This window comes from Sceloporus undulatus, chromosome 3 (genome assembly GCF_019175285.1).
Source record: "Sceloporus undulatus isolate JIND9_A2432 ecotype Alabama chromosome 3, SceUnd_v1.1, whole genome shotgun sequence".
NCBI lineage: Eukaryota > Metazoa > Chordata > Lepidosauria > Squamata > Phrynosomatidae > Sceloporus > Sceloporus undulatus.
In genome coordinates, this window is record NC_056524.1 from 104,588,252 (window position 1) to 104,606,946 (window position 18,695).

Genomic DNA, 18,695 nt, shown 5'->3' on the forward strand with positions numbered 1-18,695 from the left:
TGGAACAGGGGATTTCCTCCCCACAATACTTTTGGTGGAAGTAACGAGTTCAAGTTAAAGTACACCACTGAATCCTGTCCCTTGTATGGTCCATTCTTGCCATCTACAATGTGTTTATTGCTATGCCATCAGGTTGGCTTCAATTTAGGGCAACCCTATGAATGGGAAACCTCCAAGATACAAATTACCAACAGCCCTGCTCAGGTTTTGCAAACTCGGGTCCTTGCCTTCTTTGATTGAATCAGTCTCCAAAAAATTTGGTCTTTCTCCTTTTCAATTAATGTCTTTTTGAGTGAGTCGTGTTATCAGACCATGTGTCCAAAATGAGATAATCCCAGTTTCATCATTTTATTTTTCCCAAGAGTCCAGGTCTGATTTGCTTAGGACCAATTTATTTGTCTTTTTAGCAGTCCATGGTATCCAGAGAACTTTGTTCTAGCACCACATTTCAAATGAGTTGAATTTCTTTCAGTCAGCTTTCTTCACTGAATATAGTAGAGTATTTTTTAAATTATTATACAGTACTTATGTTTAAAAATGAATTATGATACAGGCTTCAAAGAATATAGTCTTCTGTCTTTTCATCCTAGGTCAGTGTGTGCATTTATACTGTAGAAGAAAAGCAGTTTGACACCACTGTAACTTCCATGGATCCATTTTACAGAATCCTGGGATTTGTAGTTTTGTGAGGCACCAACACTCTCTAGCAGTGAAGGCTAAAGACCTTTTAAATTACAAATCCAAAGATTCCATAAAAAGGAAGCTACAGCACTTAAGGTGGGGTCAAACTGCATTATTTCTAGATGCATCCTTACTCTTATGAAGAACTTACTTGAGAGCAACTCTCAGTCCACTCAGTAGCCCTTATTTGATGACAAGAAACCTGCAGCCCTCCAGATGTTGGATATGGTTTCCATAATCGTTGGCTATTCTGGCTGGTGGCAGTGGGATTTTTATTTCAAACTGGTCATTGTCCCTGTTTGATATATTTATTACATTGATACAATCTGTACAACCAGAGGCCACGGTAACTTTGATATTGTTCTCAGTCTGTTTGCCATCCTACAAGTTTACGAGGCCAGCCATAGCTAGCTTCAGCACCAGAGTTACATTAACTATTCTCTTGGTTTATTTCTTCTAAGTAAAACATGCAGACAATCAGAATACACATACATATATATAATGTAATATGTGTGAGTGTGCATGTATATGTGTGTGTATGAGAGAGACTGAGATTGAGATTGCCTGGTTTAATTCAATGAATTTCATTCATTCGGTGCATTTGCAGATTTGGTCTCCTTCTGAGAGCTGAATTGCCCTGATGAATATATTGTATGTTGTTTTTTAAATGTTGAGAGTGGACCATTACATTGTTATTTTTCTTTTCTGTACCAACAGCCATAAAATGTGACATAATAATGATATACTCATACCATTATATTTATTTGAAGTTTCTATTGTGTGTTACACACAGAGAGATCACTTTTTAAGTAGAATAGGGAAATCACTTAAAAAGTGATATCACTATGATGATTCCACTATTTGTCTTGTCATATATATTGCCTGAAGTGGAAAGGATGGCACATTGATGCTAGACCTGAAATGTATACCTCTTTTTAGCTGCTATTATTGAGATTGCTTGAATGTTCTCTGCTTTGCAGGTAATAGGCTTTTTGTGACTATTGAGAATTTTATATTGTGGTCTTACTGGCCATATACTATAAGTTTTAAAAACACTGCAGTTGTTGAACATGGTACCTGTTTCTTTTAAACACACACACACATGTTTATATATATACTTCATCTATTTGTTTTTGAGAATAACCATTTCCAGCATCCATATACAACACCAGAAAAATCTCTTATATGTGTTATTTTAAGTAACATTGGAAAATACAAAACAGTTCAATTTACCCGCAAAACAACCTTATTTTCAAAGGGATATGGGGATTATACCCCAGTACATGTAGAAATAATTGGATTTGGGAAGGCTGTTTTAAGCTGTTGAAAGTCCCATTCAAGTTAAACCTGGTATCTTTAACTGCCCCTGGATGCAAAATGGCAACCAGTGCAACAAGTACAATGCAAGTGTGGATTATTTTAGCAAAGCTTGTGTTTTTCAAAGCACAAACTTTGAGCTAAATTTTGGTGTGTGTGTGAGAGAGAGCTACACTTAACAACATTAATCTTAAGGGAATGAGCCAGCAGAACTTCTAGACCCATTTCTTGAACAGAAAAGGTAAAAATAATGTGTCTATCACAGGAAAACTCAGTGCAAAACAGACAGGCAAAAATGCCGGCTTGGGGGTGGCCTGGGGATGTGGTGTTTAGAGGACGCATGCCCCGACATGCCCACAAGCTGGCGTCATATGGCTCACCTGCCCAGATAGTGGGTAGCATTGCAGCACTCCAGCAATGCAGTCTTAATATGCTGCATGCTGCAGAAGTAGTGAAAACCTGTGGTGGTGGTGAAAAGGGAACCCTTTTGCTGGCTCAAAAAAGGAGTGGCATTTTGACACTCCTTTTTGAGCCAGAAAAAAGCCAGATTGGGGCCGCAACATGTGGTTGCCATGGCCCTGATCCAGTGCTCAAAGGGGTGGTATAGAGCTGCCCCTTTACAGCCATCTGTTTCGGGTATCACTCCCATCTAGGTAATGGAATCTCCATCAATGAATGAGCTTCATCTGACATCTGTTTAAACATTTGCATGGATGTCGTATTGATGATGGAGCAAGCTTTTCTGCTGCTCCAGAGACTAGGGACTTTATCACATGGGGGCTTACCATGAATAAATCATTGTCTTGGCCTCAGAGGAAGGCAAAGGCAAAATCCCTCTGAAAAATCTTGCGAAGAAAACTCTGTGATACATTTGCCTTAGGGTCACCATAAGTCAGAAACAATTTGAAGGCACACATGAATAAGAAAAAGAAGAGGCAGTGATGTAGTGATTTAAGTGTTGAACTAGGACACTGGGAAACCAGTGTTCAGATCCTCACTTGGCCATGGAAACCCATTGGGCGGCTATGGGCATGTTGCACTCTATTAGCCTTAGAGGAAGGCAATGGCAAACCACCTCTGAACAAATCTTAGCATGAAAACCCATGATAGAGTTACCTTAGGGTCTCCACAAGCTGGAAATAACAACTACAAGAAGAGTAAAAACAGATTAAGAGATATCATATGTATGTATAAACAGCAAATTAGCAACCGGACAGAAAGAAAAGGCATCATAAAAGAATGGGAAATATAAAGGGAAATAAATATGACCTGGAGACAGAGCTTTAGGAAATAATCAAAGTATTAAAAGGGAGGATTAGCTCAATAGCTTAGGTGTTTAAAAGGCATAAAGTTCTTTTATAAGAGACAGAGCCCAACCTATAAGCTCTTAGAAGCAAAATGGAAAGATGAGAGAAACAAAGCCTAAGCCATGCATAGAACAATGCACAGAAAAAGATGAAAGTGCAAAATTAAGGGCAGGAATGAGTGAACTGAATTATGAATAAGGAAATCATATATTAAATTGAAATGCTACCAAAGGAAACAGAAAAACAAACAAAATCTGATTTTTTAAATTAACACCTTTAATTCACTGACAACTCATAGTCTGTGTAGTGAAGGTACCTCCCTCAGACATTCAAGAAGTTGCCCCTTCCTCCCATTTAGCTGCTTTTCTTTAATCTCTTGATTTTAGATTATAATTGAAACAATGTAGCTTACTAAATCAATTTTGAAATTGCCTCGAAGGAAGTTTGTAAGAAACATTTTTGTTAAACTTTATCAGTATCCAAGTGTAAGGATTGATTTTAAGGAAAAGTGTGAAATATCTTTAGCAGTTAAGGGTAAATAGGTTCTTGTAGCTTTGTATTCTGATTAAAAACATAAATCTGGGGAATGTGCGGGAGTTCCCACCTCCTCTTTACCCTCCTATGGGGGCAAGGTTAGTTCTGAGTCTACGTGGCACAAAGCACAGTTTCCTAGTTAAGAGGAAATGGCAAACAATATATGACCAGAATAACAGTATGCATAGAGAAGTGAGAAAGAGAAAAGAGCATGTGAATCCAAGGTTTGGTTTAATTCTCAGCCATCTCATTATATCCAAGAGAACTGGGAATATGTTAGGGATCAGGAATTCATTGTAAACAAAAAAATGCAGTCTTGCAGGATCACTAGGAAAATACTGGGAATATTGGAGAGAAATACTGAGAGCATTCTCGTTTTCTCCACAAGAAAAGAACAAAGAAAAACTAGATTTCAACTGAATGTATTTTAAATATCCCAACTTTTTGTGATAAAATGTGCCAAGAATTGTAATAAAGGAAATAATTAATTACATAGGTCTTGATTGTGGTAGTATTTATGTATACTTCAGTTAAATCCAAAGGGCTGGATAATTACAGGGAACAGAAGAACATTCAGTCTGTTATTATTATTATTTTTTTAAACAAATCAGGCTTTATTTTTCCTTCAGGAAACTGTTTTAAAAATGAAATTAGATGTTTTGAGGAGATGAATCAAAGTGCAGATTTTTTTTGGCAGCATCTGTAGTTGAAAAAAGAGTACAAGGATCAGATATGCCATCTTGAGGAAAATTACAGGAAAGACATTAACAAATAGATGTATATATGCTTAAATAATGTATGTAGTTGTAGAATTCAAAGATATCGCTGTGTTAGTCTAGATTCAGTATGTAGAGAGATGTTGTAGCATCCTTGAGACTAACTGAAAGAAAGAACAGAAAGAAAGAAGCTGTCAGTATGAGTGTTCGTAGACTTAAGGCCTGAAACAGATGGGCCAAATGATGTGGTTTCTGGCCATGTTTGGGGTTTAGATAACACATGCTCTGAATGTGGCTGGAAACAGCACCAACACAGCATGATGGCTGAAGAACCAGCCAAAAAGGAGCCGAAAAAATCCACTCCTTTCAGCAGCCTGGTTCAGGACCTGGATCGGGACTGGGTTTGTGTGGTCACGATGGTCCCAGCATGAATGGTGTGTCACAGTCCTGCTGCAGTCCTTTTGGCCCATATGTTTTGGGTCTTAAGTCTGCTTCCTGAGATGTATTTCAAGGAAGTAAATTTCAGCCTATGAAAGCTCATACTGCCAATTTCTTTCTTTCATTTAGTCTCAGAGGTGCCACAAAATCTCTCTACATAAGAACCCTGGTGGTGCAGTGGTTAAATGCCTGTACTGCAGCCACTCACTCACAAACCACAAGGTTGTGATTTCAATCCCAAACAAGGGCTCAGGGTCAACTCAGCCTGGCCTCTTTCCCATGTTGCTAAAATGAGTACCCAGCTTTTGGAGGGCAATTGGCTTACACGTGGTAACCGCTTAGGGAGTGCTTAAGTGCACTGATAAGTGGTATGGAAATGTACTTGCTATTGCTACTAAATAATTTTTGTTGAAGAACTCAGTGGTGAAGGATAGAACAATAAGAGGAATATGGGACAATTCTGTCTACACAGAACTAAGACAAATAAGTAATAAAGACAATTATGTCTACACAGATATACGTACGTGTGTGTAAGGCAGAAAAATATAGATATATGCCTGTATGAGAATAGGACATATAGAAAGGGGTGCTGAAAAGTTCTTAGTATGAACAAGAAGGAAATGACCTAGAGTCATGATACTTACATGCTATTCCACATATTCACCCCAAAGTTCAATGCACTTAGCACAAGGTTTCTCAAGTTTCTTTCATCATTCTCCCCACAGAATTCAGATGTTTGGCCACTCAAAAATTGCTCCGCTGCTGTCACCTCTGAATCATTCAAAAATTTCTTTTATTTCAAACTCTTTTTATGGTTTGAAAACAGGAAATAGTCAGATGGAGCAAAATTTGATGAGTAGGGTAGATTGTCTAATACATTCAAACTCTAAATTCTAATATCAATTGTCTTGCCAGATGGGTAAGAAGACATAGGATCTGAACAGCCTGGCTGTAAAAGCCAGCTTTTGCTTAGCTTGGGGGCATGGTGGTTTTGAAGCCACACACTACAAAGCCGCCTGGAAGCTGCCCAGCCATTCAGACAGGGGCAGTTTCAAGCCGCTTTGGGAGCATGGTGTTTTGACGTCCCGTGCCCCCAGAGTGGCTTGAACCTGCCTAAGGGTTGCGGCGAGGCCGCCTAAGGCAGCTTTTTACTGACCTTAATAGGAGCATATCTTTTCCACTCCTATTTGGGCCGGCACTGGGACAGATTGGGGCCGTGGTTTGTGGCTGTTGATTTTGTTGATATTATTACCTGACTGTTGATACTGTTTCCACTGTGAGCTGACTGTGGTCCCCCATTTCACATGCACTAACCTGCTCTCCTGCTGAGTCCAAACCTGGAACAAGATGTCCCACTACTGAAACCTATGGAGGTATTCATGTCGCCTTTGAAGAAAGAAACTACCAAACAGCAAAGACACTCCATTTCCCCCTTACACTTCCTGCCATTTTGTGAATGTTTAGCTCATTTTCGTAATACTACAGTTTTGTTTACTTTTCTAAAAGTTTTGTGCCACCTGTGATCCATGATGGAATCAGAATGCCTTGTAATAATTCTCTTTTAAAAAAGAAGTAACAGCAATAAAGCTTCCATATGACTTATATCTCCCTTGACCCCACTGCACATTATCTCTTGGTTGGATACTATGTTTTTCATTTTGGAAATAGAAGCTAGGGAACTATCATGCAAAGGACAACATTTGAATTGGGCATGCATTTATTGATTCTCCTTTAGAAGAAGCTTTCAGTTTTTATTTAGACTTTAGCAAGGTAGAAATCTCCTTTATTTCAGTGACATTTTCCTGTCAGTTGAAGCCCCAAAGGCCTTCTTTTAGTAAGGTGCTTAGTACTGAGAAGCCAAGGACTGGCCTTTGCATGGAAATTATAAAATTAGGACTGTGAGTAATGCTAGAAGATGGTATTTTGGATTCTAGGAGGTAAACCCTGGAGGATTCCTGTGAGAGCAAAAGCTATTACCTGGATATCTTCAAGGATTAAATATTTGTGTGGTACAGACCTACATTATTCATAAAATGCTCCTAACATTTAGAAGATAAGTTTATAGTATTTTCATTAGGATCATCTGTTGTCAGACTGAGCCTGTTGTTGTTAGGATTACATGAACAAAGCATGTACGTGACATTTTACTTAAAAAAAAATCAATAAAGGTAAAGAGCATTTATCTATATGCATCCTGGAAGTGATAGCTTTTATGTCCAAATAATGCTGCATTTCTCGTTCTGTGTACAATATTTTCAGTTTATTACAAAATAATAATCAAACTTTTGTAAATCAAAGTTTGTCAAGAGTTTGGACTCACTTAAAATTTGTTAGATGATAAACAAGATAACATACAAAGTATGTCTGAGCATGCCCGATGCACTGTTCTATGTGAGTTCATTGAGCTTAAGCAGCGGATCCTCCTCCAGTACTTGGAAATAACTTGTAATTTGGAAATTTGTGAGAATTTAGGGACTGGACAGATTGGCAGAAAGGGGCAGCGAGACACCACCCCTTTCTGCTCCGGGGGCAGAATCTGAAAAGCCACCAGAATTGTAGGGAAGAGGAGACCTCTGGGGAAAACCACATGCTGCTGCCTGCACATGGCTCAAAAAGAAGCCCCAAAACGGGGCTTCTTTTTGCGCTGCAGAACGGGTGCCATAACTACCATAACTACCTCTGTAAATAACCCATTGATGTATTTATTGAATTGACTGTCGGATTTTATGATTGTATTCTATGTTTTTATCAGATTGTAACCGAGGCGGGGCAATATAAATGTTATTATTTTTAATTTTTTTTACCATGGCACAGTGTTATGATGCCCCTCATGCGCCACGCCATTTGGGCACTGTGCACGATGGATGTCATTGTGCCGTGCCCCGTTTAAACAGGGATGTGCCAAGATGGTAGGGTTGGCACGGAGGGTTTGGGAGTGTGTGAATGGTCCGCCCTACTGCAGCCCTAGTTTGGGCCCAGGGGTCTGTCCAAGCCCTAAGTTGACCTTAGTGAATTTCTTTTTCATAACAAATAATTGTGGCAAATAACAACTAAATTAATTTATGATTGTAATGCAATGATTGTATGTAACTTCAGTTCCTCTGCAATGCAGCTGTAATTGTTTTGGCTACTTTTCTAGTTATACAGTGCTTGTATACTTATTATAGAGGGCTATCCATTCCTTGTGCCTGTTAGAAGATTTTTGCATTCTCTTTTCCCCTCCTTAAATACGTAAATAGCAATTTCCTGCATGTAAACTTCTCTCTCTCTCTCTCTCTCTCTTTAATTGAAACTAACCATGTGATTTAGGTCAATCCCCTGTTGGGACTAACAAACATTCTCTCTCAAAGATTTTCTACTTAACTGTTGGTCCTCCATCTTTTTCCTCTCTCAACTTTCTTTGGAAAGATGGTGAGATAAATATTTTATTTTACCTGAATTATTCACTAATTAGATTAGAATATAGCTTCTATGTAAATATAGATTAAAGCCATTAGTAAACTTTTGTTTGAACTACAAGCTACTTTTGTTGTTTCGAGTCAGTCTCAATTCTTAGGAAACTATTGACATAGTACAGACCTCCCAAAAAGGGAGGCCTGCTGGCGCCTGTTTTTCCTCTGCAGGGAAGCCGCAGACACCAAACCATGTGGCTTCCCTGTGGAGGAAAAAGAACCTGTGAAAAGCGAGGTTTTTTTTACCCCACAGCGACTGTATAACGAGTGTGCCAGTGGCGCACTCTGTATGTAAGCACCACGCGGCACCATGCCGATGCTGCACAGCGCTTACATAACAATGGTGGCGCCCATGTATACAGGGCACCGCCATTGTTATGCCCTCATCAAATGCGAGGGTTGTGGGGCATATGGGTGCTCCGCCCCCAGGCAACCCTAGCACATGACGAGGGCATCACAAAGGCCTGTATGTTAGACAAAGGCACATTTCTCCTACTCTGCTCATTTAAAGATACACCCTAAAAGGTAATTTTTATATTTAAATGTTTTGTTTCCTTCAGAAAGGTTGAAGCCTTAGGAAACTTAAATTACCCTACAGTGCCCATAGTATACAGGAAAATACTAAGAGAGAGGGCCTTCTTAGCCATCTGAAATATGGAGCCACAGGAACATCTTTAATGCAGGAAGCAAGAAGAGAAATTGAAGCCCAAATATTTCAGTGTGCTGCAGAAGGCTTTTAGTATCAACTGTACTTTAAAAAAACCTCCCTCAAAATTAGAGATAATGTATGACAAAAATAAGTCAGGTTCCATCACTCACAGTGTACCTATTATGAGTTATACATGAGATAGAAAAGGGTGACTAGCATGCACTAAATGTATTTTAGCAAAACTTTCAAAGAAATGAATACAATCTTTCAATGAAACAATGGCCTTAAATGTCCTACCACTTTATTATAAAATCCCATTTATCCACATCAGAAGATTCTTCATAGTAAGATCTATGATACATGTTTCTGCAAGTTGAAGTCCCAATTTTGTAAAGTAGAGGAGTTCATCCAAAGCCATTAAACTCAATGGGAAATGATTGTAATGGGATGCTCCCACAGAGAATCAATTTTCCATTTTGACAGAAGAATTTTACTCATGTATTTCAGTAGGTGAAGTGATTATACATTACTAGTTTGGAGCTTTGATGAAGAAGCCATCTGAAAAAGTAGCATAAACTAACCCCCTCTTGTACTTTCATGAAATATTATCAAGAAGTTACATCATTTTGCATGTAATTTTGATAAATTCCTTGCTTAGGAAGCTGTCAATATCCGTCAGCAGGACTTAATACATACCTTAATGACATCACCAGGAAGCATGCCTAGCTGTCAGGGTTTGGCTCAGAAATCTCAGGGCCTGGGATGATCCTGAACTGGCAATCTTCACAGTGAAGACTTACTACAATTATTTAGGTCCCAAAGATACACAGCTTGTTAGATGGACTCTGTTTAAGGATGCCATTCCATAGGCACTAATCTGGGAGTGCATGCCTTTTCATCTACTTCTGGGTAGACATTCTTAGGATTGTACTGTAATAGAGCAGAGCTTTTATCCAGGAGACTTAAGAGTCACAGATATCAAAGATCTTAATACTTTCAGATGGCCTAGGAAAAATAATTCAAGCCACCAACAAGCAGATTTACAAATGATGTAACTGAAAAGAGTAGTTATATTTTCTCATCCACATCACCTCTTATTTATACTGTATCTTATTGCTCCACTGTACCACAATAATGACAATAATGGATTACATTCACAGAGCTTACTTGCAGAAGGTCTTGAGGTGACATTAGGAAGAACTTCCTGAGTGTAAGAGCTGTTTGAAAGTGGAATTGACTGCTTCAGATGATGGTGGACTTTCTTTAACTCCCACAGTTTTATTATTCTGTTTCCAGTTAAGTGGATGAATGAATCTGTAGATAGAATTTCTGAAGACTGGAAGGAAAGGATTATTGTGCTGAATGCATACGAATTTTGCTCCTCAGCAGATGTATGAAGCCAGCACCTTCATTTTCACCAACTACAGGGCCAGGACATGTTCACTGCTGGATGAGTCTCTGTCAGGGACCTCTAGGTTCAATACACACTGGGAATAGTAGGTTCTGCACATATGCCACTGTTCCTCAGGGAAAACTTTCCATTAAATATTTAAAAAGTTTATTCTAGCTTTCTTAGAGTATTGCCTCTTTATCTCCTGGTAAAATATTAAAGTAAATGAGGCAATGTATCTTCTCTTGCCATTTTTAAATCCAAATAGAAAACTTTTTTTGTTTTCTAAAACTTTTGGAATTTGAAATTAATGTTCTGTTTTATTATGTAGTTTGTGTGTGTATGTATGCAATAGTTTACTATTGTATTTTACTATTAAATTTTTAATACTGTAGTCTAATATTATATTTTAGTTTTTTACATACATTTATAAATATTTTAGTGTAATGATAAATGTTTTATTCTGTTGTAAAGTGCCATGTACCCCATGATTGCATTCAGACTGACCTCCCATTGCCTGAAATTGCGTATGGTAGTCTATCATGCAATAATGTTAAATGCCATGATTGTGTTTGGATTGCCATTGGATTATACTTCCAATTTCCCTTGTCTGATAACATCCAGAGACTGGCCTTCATTCTTTGGGAGTGAAATGCATTAATTTTTCATGCACAAAATAACAAAACAATAACAGAGATTATCACACAAGCCCCCATTATTGTCATGATGACATTAAGGAAAAGAGACATGTACATACCAGTTTGGGAGCAGTTCCTATTGCACATGTGTGCAATCACTGCAGCAGCCATTACTGGTCTGGGACTATCTTTCTCAGTATGCTTCTTAACTCTGTCTCCCTGCCCTATTGCTTTACCAGCATGCCTTTCATTCCCCCTCACTCTTTTTTTACACTATTGAGGCATTATGACAATGAGATTTAAGTGGGAGTGGGAGAAAAGAAAAGAACATTATAAAAACCAGTCTGCTTGTGAACAGCAGATGGGAGTGGAGAGTGAGAGGGAGAAGGAAGCTGACACCACATGACAGCCCAATAATGCAATTGCAACCCAGATGTTATCAGACACAAATCTAATGCTACAGCAGCAATATTGGCAGCAATTGACAGGGAAAGAACATCAACGAAAAGGTATGTGATAGTCACAGATGGAGGACAAACCACTTGCAGCTCAGCTACAATGTCATTTGATAAGGTTTGACATACAGTGGTACCCCGGGATACGAATGCGCCGCCTTACGAAATTTCCGGGTTACGAAAAAAATCCATTTAAAAAAACTGTTCCGGGTTACGAAGGTTATTTCGGGTTACGAAAAATTTTTTGGTGCTTTTCGGCGCTATTTCGCACGAAATCGCGGCTTTTCCCCATTAGCGCCTATGGCTTTTTCGCCTTACGAAGATTTTCGGGTTACGAAAGCGGCGGCGGAACGAATTAATTTCATAACCCGGGGTACCCCTGTATTCTGCTTTAATTCCGCTTTTTAGCTTCATATTTATTTATTTTTATTTATTTTGTTTTATTTATATACCGCTATTCCAAAGATCATAGCGGTGAACAGCAAGTAAGCTAATTAGCAAGTAAGCTAATTTGCCCCCAACAGTCTGGGTACTCATTTTAGCGACCTCGGAAGGATGCAAGCCTGAGTCGAGCTTGGGCCCTTTTGCTGGTCTTGAACTCGCAACCTTGTGGTTTTGAGTGAATGGCTGCAGTACAGGCATTTACCCACTGCGCCACCAGGGCTCCTTTGCGCCACCAGTCCCCTCCATCTGTGATGGCTTTATGTTTCCATCTATGTTCCATATTCCATTGATCTAACCTGTAAACTGCTGGTTATCATCCAATGAAGTACTTCTTGCACTTTTACCAGAATTTAAGGGAGGCTATAGTGAACAGAAGAATGATCACATGGGACAAATAGCCACAAACTTACAAGCAAAGAAATGTGTTTGTCCTTGCTAATTCATACTGAGTGGCAGAATTAGAATTTAGCTTAGTCCTTAGGATAATACTTAGTTCTGGACCTTCTGTTCTTCACCTTCTCAATATCTCATGTCCTTTTATGGACCTTTGGTTTTAACAGAAGCATTCACTTTTGCAGAGCTTGAAAGTTGCAATTCCTGAAGTGGCAAACACTCATGCTGGGTTTGTTTTTATCTGGCATATTTCACTCAGAGTATCTAATAGTATCTGCCATCTTAACAACTTGCTGCCTCAAAAACATCTCTGTATTACTCATTTTATGTTCTTTGGAGAGTTGTAGTTTTTCTATCTGTCAAAAAGAATCTAGGAATGCACTGCTAGAGGTATCTGCTTAGGTGCATTCTGGAAATCCTTTCTTTCCCTTAGAGAGAAAATATGAATCCTGAGAGGACGGTAGGCACCACAAAATTGCATCTGCTTAAATGTAGAGTACCTTGTATGGTCTCATTTGGCCACCAATCCTTGCTAGACTGAGAGACTGATAATTTTTTTTTATTGTTTCTGAAGGTTGGTAGAATGAATCTGTTGTGACAGGAACCACAGCACTGGGACATACTAGTAGTTTGTGTATCCTTGCAGATGCACAGATCAAGTTTATTTGTGGCACAAATTGACTTTTATTTGCTTCAGGCAAATTAAATATTCTAGGTGGATCTACAGGATATCATGCCTTAAGAATGAACTCTTGCAGAGTCAGCTATGCTGCTGGTAACTTACCTGCTTTTACTGTTGACTCTTGAGTAAGCAGTTCAGCAAATGAAATCAGACCAGCTGTAAAGATGCATTATTTTATTGCTTCCTGGCTCCTGAGGTTCTGTAGGCACAACTAGGTTGCATCATATGGGGCACCCTTTTCCAACCCATTTACCCTGAAGAAACCCTTGAAATAATTTTCAGGTCTCAGGGAATCTCTGGATAAAAGTTATTGTACAGTGATCCTCCCATATGAATGGACTGGTGATCTGCAGACTTGACTGTATGCAGATAGCCATGCTCCTTATTATTCAATGATGGTGTGTGAACGCAGATGAACTGATATGTCCATGCATACTTAACCATCATTGAATAATATGGGGCTTGAGCATCCATGTATCTTGCCTTCCATGAGGGTCCTAGAACTGAACCCCTGTGGATGTTTTTGTGTCCTTTTGAGTCATTTCCAATTTATGGCAACTTTATGACAACCCTGTCATGGGTCTTCTGAGGCTGGGTGTGTCTGATTTGCCCAAGATCACCCAGTGGTTTGCATGGCTGAGCAGAGATTCAAATCCTGGTCTCCAGAAACATAGTCCAATGCTCAAGCTACTACACCCCATTGGCTCCACCTCTGTATCTATAGCTCACGGTATGTTAATAGAAATTATAAATATAATTATCCAGTAATGTTGGTTTTATTTTGAGTAGAGAATTAGATTTTTCTTTGAATCTCTTTATTTTGGCCACCTTATTAGCCTACATTTTTTATGTGATCCCCCTCCCTAAAATGGATTTCAACTCTTATGGAAGTTAATAGTGTAGACAGAGGAAACCTTAGTCTTTATGGCCCTCTACAGATGGGCCAAAAAGCACGTACTCAGTTCGTGCTAGGGTTGCCTGGGACTGTCCTTTTCAGATGCTCCCTAACCCTAGTACATACTCAGTATGTCAAAATGGCGGCGCCCAGTCTACATGGGCGCCGCCATTTTTACGTAATGGCCACGTCGTGTCCAAACAGCGCGGCGCAGCCAATTCATACTGGCACTGCTGAAGGGCGCTTGTGACGCCCTTTCAGCAGTGCCAAAACGAGCTCCAAAACAGAGTTCCTTTCGCACCGCTTATCACTAGTGCAGCCTTTACATGGCCGCGCCAGTGATACTGAAGGGAAAGAGGCTGAGCGGCCCCTTTCTCTGTCTCCCCACCGCTGTTGGGGTGTCCTTGGGGCATGAAGCCCGAAGGACAACTCTTTCAAGGCCACGGGGAAGCGACGTGGCAGATCAGGGCCTCTGGAGCTACCACTGTGGCAGCTCAGGCCCCGATCCGTCAGGGAAAGTGGCGGATCAGGGCCTCTGGGGCTACCGCTGTGGCAGCTCAGGCCCCGATCTGTCAGGGAAAGCGGCGGGTGCAGGCCGTCCCAAAGGGGCGGTCTGTATCCCGCCATTGTCTCTGGGGAAGGCTTTCTCTTGTTTCCACTAATTTCATAGGCACATCTCTTGAAGACATGGGAGAGAGCCTCCTCAGTGGCAATGACTCTGGAGACCAGGGTTCGATTCACAGCTCTGCCATAAAACCCACTGGGTGACCTTAGGCAAGTCACAGTCTCTCAATCTCAGGGGAAGACAACAGTAAACCTCCTCTAAACAAATCTTGCCAAGAAAACCCAATGATTGTTCACCTTAGGGTCACAACAATTGGAAACGACTTAAAGACACACAACATCAACAATGACCTTTTAACTGGTCTGGGCATCAGGATTTTTGATGGGCATCCAATATCTTTTATTGTGTTTTGAATTTTTTTTTAAACTGTGAAGTCGAAGGTTTTCATGGCTGGCATCCATAGTTTTTTGTGAGTTTTTTGGGCTATATGGCCATGTTCTAGAAGAGTTTATTCCTGACGTTTCATCAGCATCTGTGGATGGCATCTTCAGAGAATGCTGGCCTAGAAGAGAGCTGTATATATATGTGTATATATTTATACACACACACTATGTGACCCTGGGTCTGGATGAATTTCATGTTAATCTGTGCATTGTTCTGTTGTTGACTGAGGTCTACAGGCTGATGGTTATTCTAGTTAAGCTATCAGAAGGGCTGCCAGACCGAGAAAAACCCAGAGGAGTGAAGACAAGCAACCACCCAAAGGGAGGGTATTTTTACCATACATCAAAGGAGTCACAGGCAGAATAGGGAAACTGGTGAAGAAACACAACATCCAAATGGTATACAAACCAACCAAGAAAATCTAGCAAATGCTGCACTCAGCAAAGGACAAGAGAGACCCTCTCACAGCCGCAGGAGTTTACCGGATACCATGCAACTGTGGACAAGTCTACATAGGGACCACTAAACACAGTGTACAAACACGAATCAAGGAACATGACAGACACTGCAGACTGAGTCAGCCGGAAAAATCAGAAGTAGCAGAACAAGTTATAAACCATCCTGGGCATAAAATACTGTTTGATAACACTGAAATTTTGGACCATGCCAACAACTTTTAGGTCAGAATGCACAGGGAAGCCATTGAAATCCATAAACATCTGGATAATTTCAACCAGAAAGAAGAAACCCTTAAAGTGAACAAAGTTTGGCTACCAGTCCTGAAGAATAGCAAAATGAGGTCTCAGCAAATGCAAATGAAGGGGCTTTCCCAGCAGATAATGATCACCAATTAGCAGACACTAATCCTCTTTTCATATCCTACCACCCTGAGGCCCTGCTATCAACAACAGCACAATACAAATATTAACATGGAATTTCCTCCAGACTCAGGGTCACACAGTGTTTGTTTGTGACTGTCTATCTATCTATCTATCTATCTATCTATCTATCATCTCTATCTCCAGTTCTCTTTTATGCCAATATTCTCTGATGATGCCAGCCACAGTTGCTGGAGAAACGTCAAGAATAAACTCTTCAAGAACATGGCCACATAGCCCAAAAATCCACAAAAAAACTTTTTAAAAACTGTTTTGCATTCATGTTCTCATTAAATTGGTTGTAAAATTGTTTTTAACTTTTTAACTTTATATTGTTTTATCTGTTTTGTTTTTCCTTCTGTTGTAAACCACTATGAGTCAGGTATTGGGAGAAAGACAGAGTATTAAATAAATAAATAAATGTTCCCTCAATATAAAGTTAGTGTATATCAGTGGAAAAGCTAGATTCAACTTTTCTTCTTAATATATGGGAGTTTTCTCCATTCTTCGGGGTGGGGGGAGAGTTTTGTATGTGGGAGTTAAGAAGCATTTAGTCATGGAACACAGTACACTGATAATAAAGTATGTTCAACCTTTATAATTGGATTGTGCTGAATAAATATGCTAGCCTTGAGTCCAGCGTGACTCACTAGTAGCCATATATAGGCATGCAATCTTCCATTCCATCTCTAGGCAAGTTATTCATACATAATTTCTCACTGAATTTAATGAGACTTTATTTCACATAATATGCCTAGGATTCAAAGTGATATTATAGCACCTTTGAGACTAACTGGTATGCTCAAGTCTACAAAAGCTTATGCAACCAACTTGTCTCTTTCAGTCTATATCTAGGATTAAGGCTCCAGCCCTGAGATTTATGGAGCTTGATTTCATCCCAAGTCTTGTTCAGATCACGCCAACCAAGGCAAGATGGTTGGGTGAGGATTGGAGACATAGCTGTTTACCCCACATTCTGAAAATAATTCTCTATGAAAATGAGTTTCTGTCTATGGCTGTAGTAGTATAACCTGGGACTGAGGCTGGCCACAAGATTTCCAACTAGAATTATGGACTAGTATTGTAATTTTCTGGCTTGATTCTGTGTGGAAGTAAGAATTATCCTGGCTCACATGAACCCCATTGGATGGAATTGCTTTGGTTATTTTCTATACATCGAGATGTTGGTGTCAGAAATAAATAAATATAGGGACAGCTGCAGTGCATTCTGGATACAAAGCATGCCCACAATGCAACACATAGCAATCAGATTTTTGCCAAGAGGGACACAGTAGTGGCCTGTACTGTTTTGCTGATGTAGTAGTTAAGAGTTCACATAATTTATTTTGGATTCTTAGCAGCCTCCTTCAGTGCAGGGTGCTCTGAAACTCTGCACATGATTAGAAATATTGTGTCTGAACTGACAGAATATTTTACTTTTAATCATAGACTCATAGAGTTGGAAGAGACCACAAGGGCCATCCAGTCCAATCCCTTTCTGTCATGCAGAACTCACAATGAAAGCACTTCTGGCAGATAGCCATCCAGCCTCTGTTTAATGACCTCCAAAGAAGGAGACTCCACCACTCTCTGCGGAAGTGTGTTCCACTGCCGAACAGCTCTTACTGTCAGGAGATTCTTCCTAATGTTGAGCTGGAATTTCTTTCCTGTAGTTTGAATCCATTGCTCCTTACTCTGGAGCAACACAAAACAAGCTTGCTCCATCCTCAGTATGACATCTCTTCAATATTTAAACAGGGCTATCATATCACCTCTTACCCTTCTCTTCTCCAGGCTAAACATACCCAGTTCCATAAATTTCTTCTCATAAGGCATGGTTTCCAGACGCTTCACCATTTTGGTCACCCTCCTCTGGACACACTCCAATGTGTCAATATCCTTTTTGAATTGTGCTGCCCAGAACTGGACATAGTATTCCAGGTGCGCCTGACCAAAGCAGAATGGAGTGGCACTATTACTTCCCTTGATCTAGACATTATACTTGTATTGATTGGCCTTTTTAGCTGCCACATCACACTATTTACTCATGCTCAACTTGTGTTCTAGTAGGACTCCTAGATCCCTTTCACATGTAGTCTCATTAATCCAAGTGTCCCCCATCCTATATCTATGCATTTCATTTTTTCTGCAGTACCTTACATTTCTCTGTATTGAAACTCATTTTGTTAATTTTGGCCCAGTGTCCTAATCTATTAATGTCATTTTGCATTTTGATCATATTCTCTGCAATATTAGCTACTCTATTTACTCATCTATATAAGTTGAAAAATTTATACTACACAATTGACCCAAAAAGCCTGGGTCGACGTATGGCAGGAAGAGGGAGCATTCACTCACCAAGCCTTTTCCCAGCCTCTGGAGGGAGCAGCTGCGCTGGTAAGACGTAAGAAGAGCGAATGCTTCCTCCCCGAGCCTCTTCCCAGTCTAGTTGCCTCCAGAGGGGGCAGCCCATCTGGTGAGACACAAGAAGAGCAAATGTTTCTTCCCCAAGCCTCTTCCTAGCCCGATTGCTTCTGGAGGGGGCTGCTGGGCTGGGAAGGTGCAAGAAGAGTGAGCAAGACATCCTTTACATCCTTGATTACATGCTCTTCAGTTTTACTCTCGACTTCTCCACAGCTCATATTAAAGTCCAGATTTTTGGCACCAAAACCTACCCTTGACTTATGCATAAGACTGACCTATACATGATGCATAGGGTACTCCATAAATTTGATAAGCATCCCTCTATTCTATCCAGGACACTGATAAAGACATTGAATAGCACATTCATATATACGTTCAAATAGATAGCAGTTC

General features: G+C 39.9%; 1 protein-coding gene across 2 annotated transcripts in view; it reads left to right on the forward strand.

The window, feature by feature from the left end:
* Nucleotides 1-18,695, forward strand: part of LOC121925606 (parapinopsin-like) — a 102,612-nt gene that overhangs the window by 41,384 nt on the left and 42,533 nt on the right. The window lies entirely within an intron of this gene.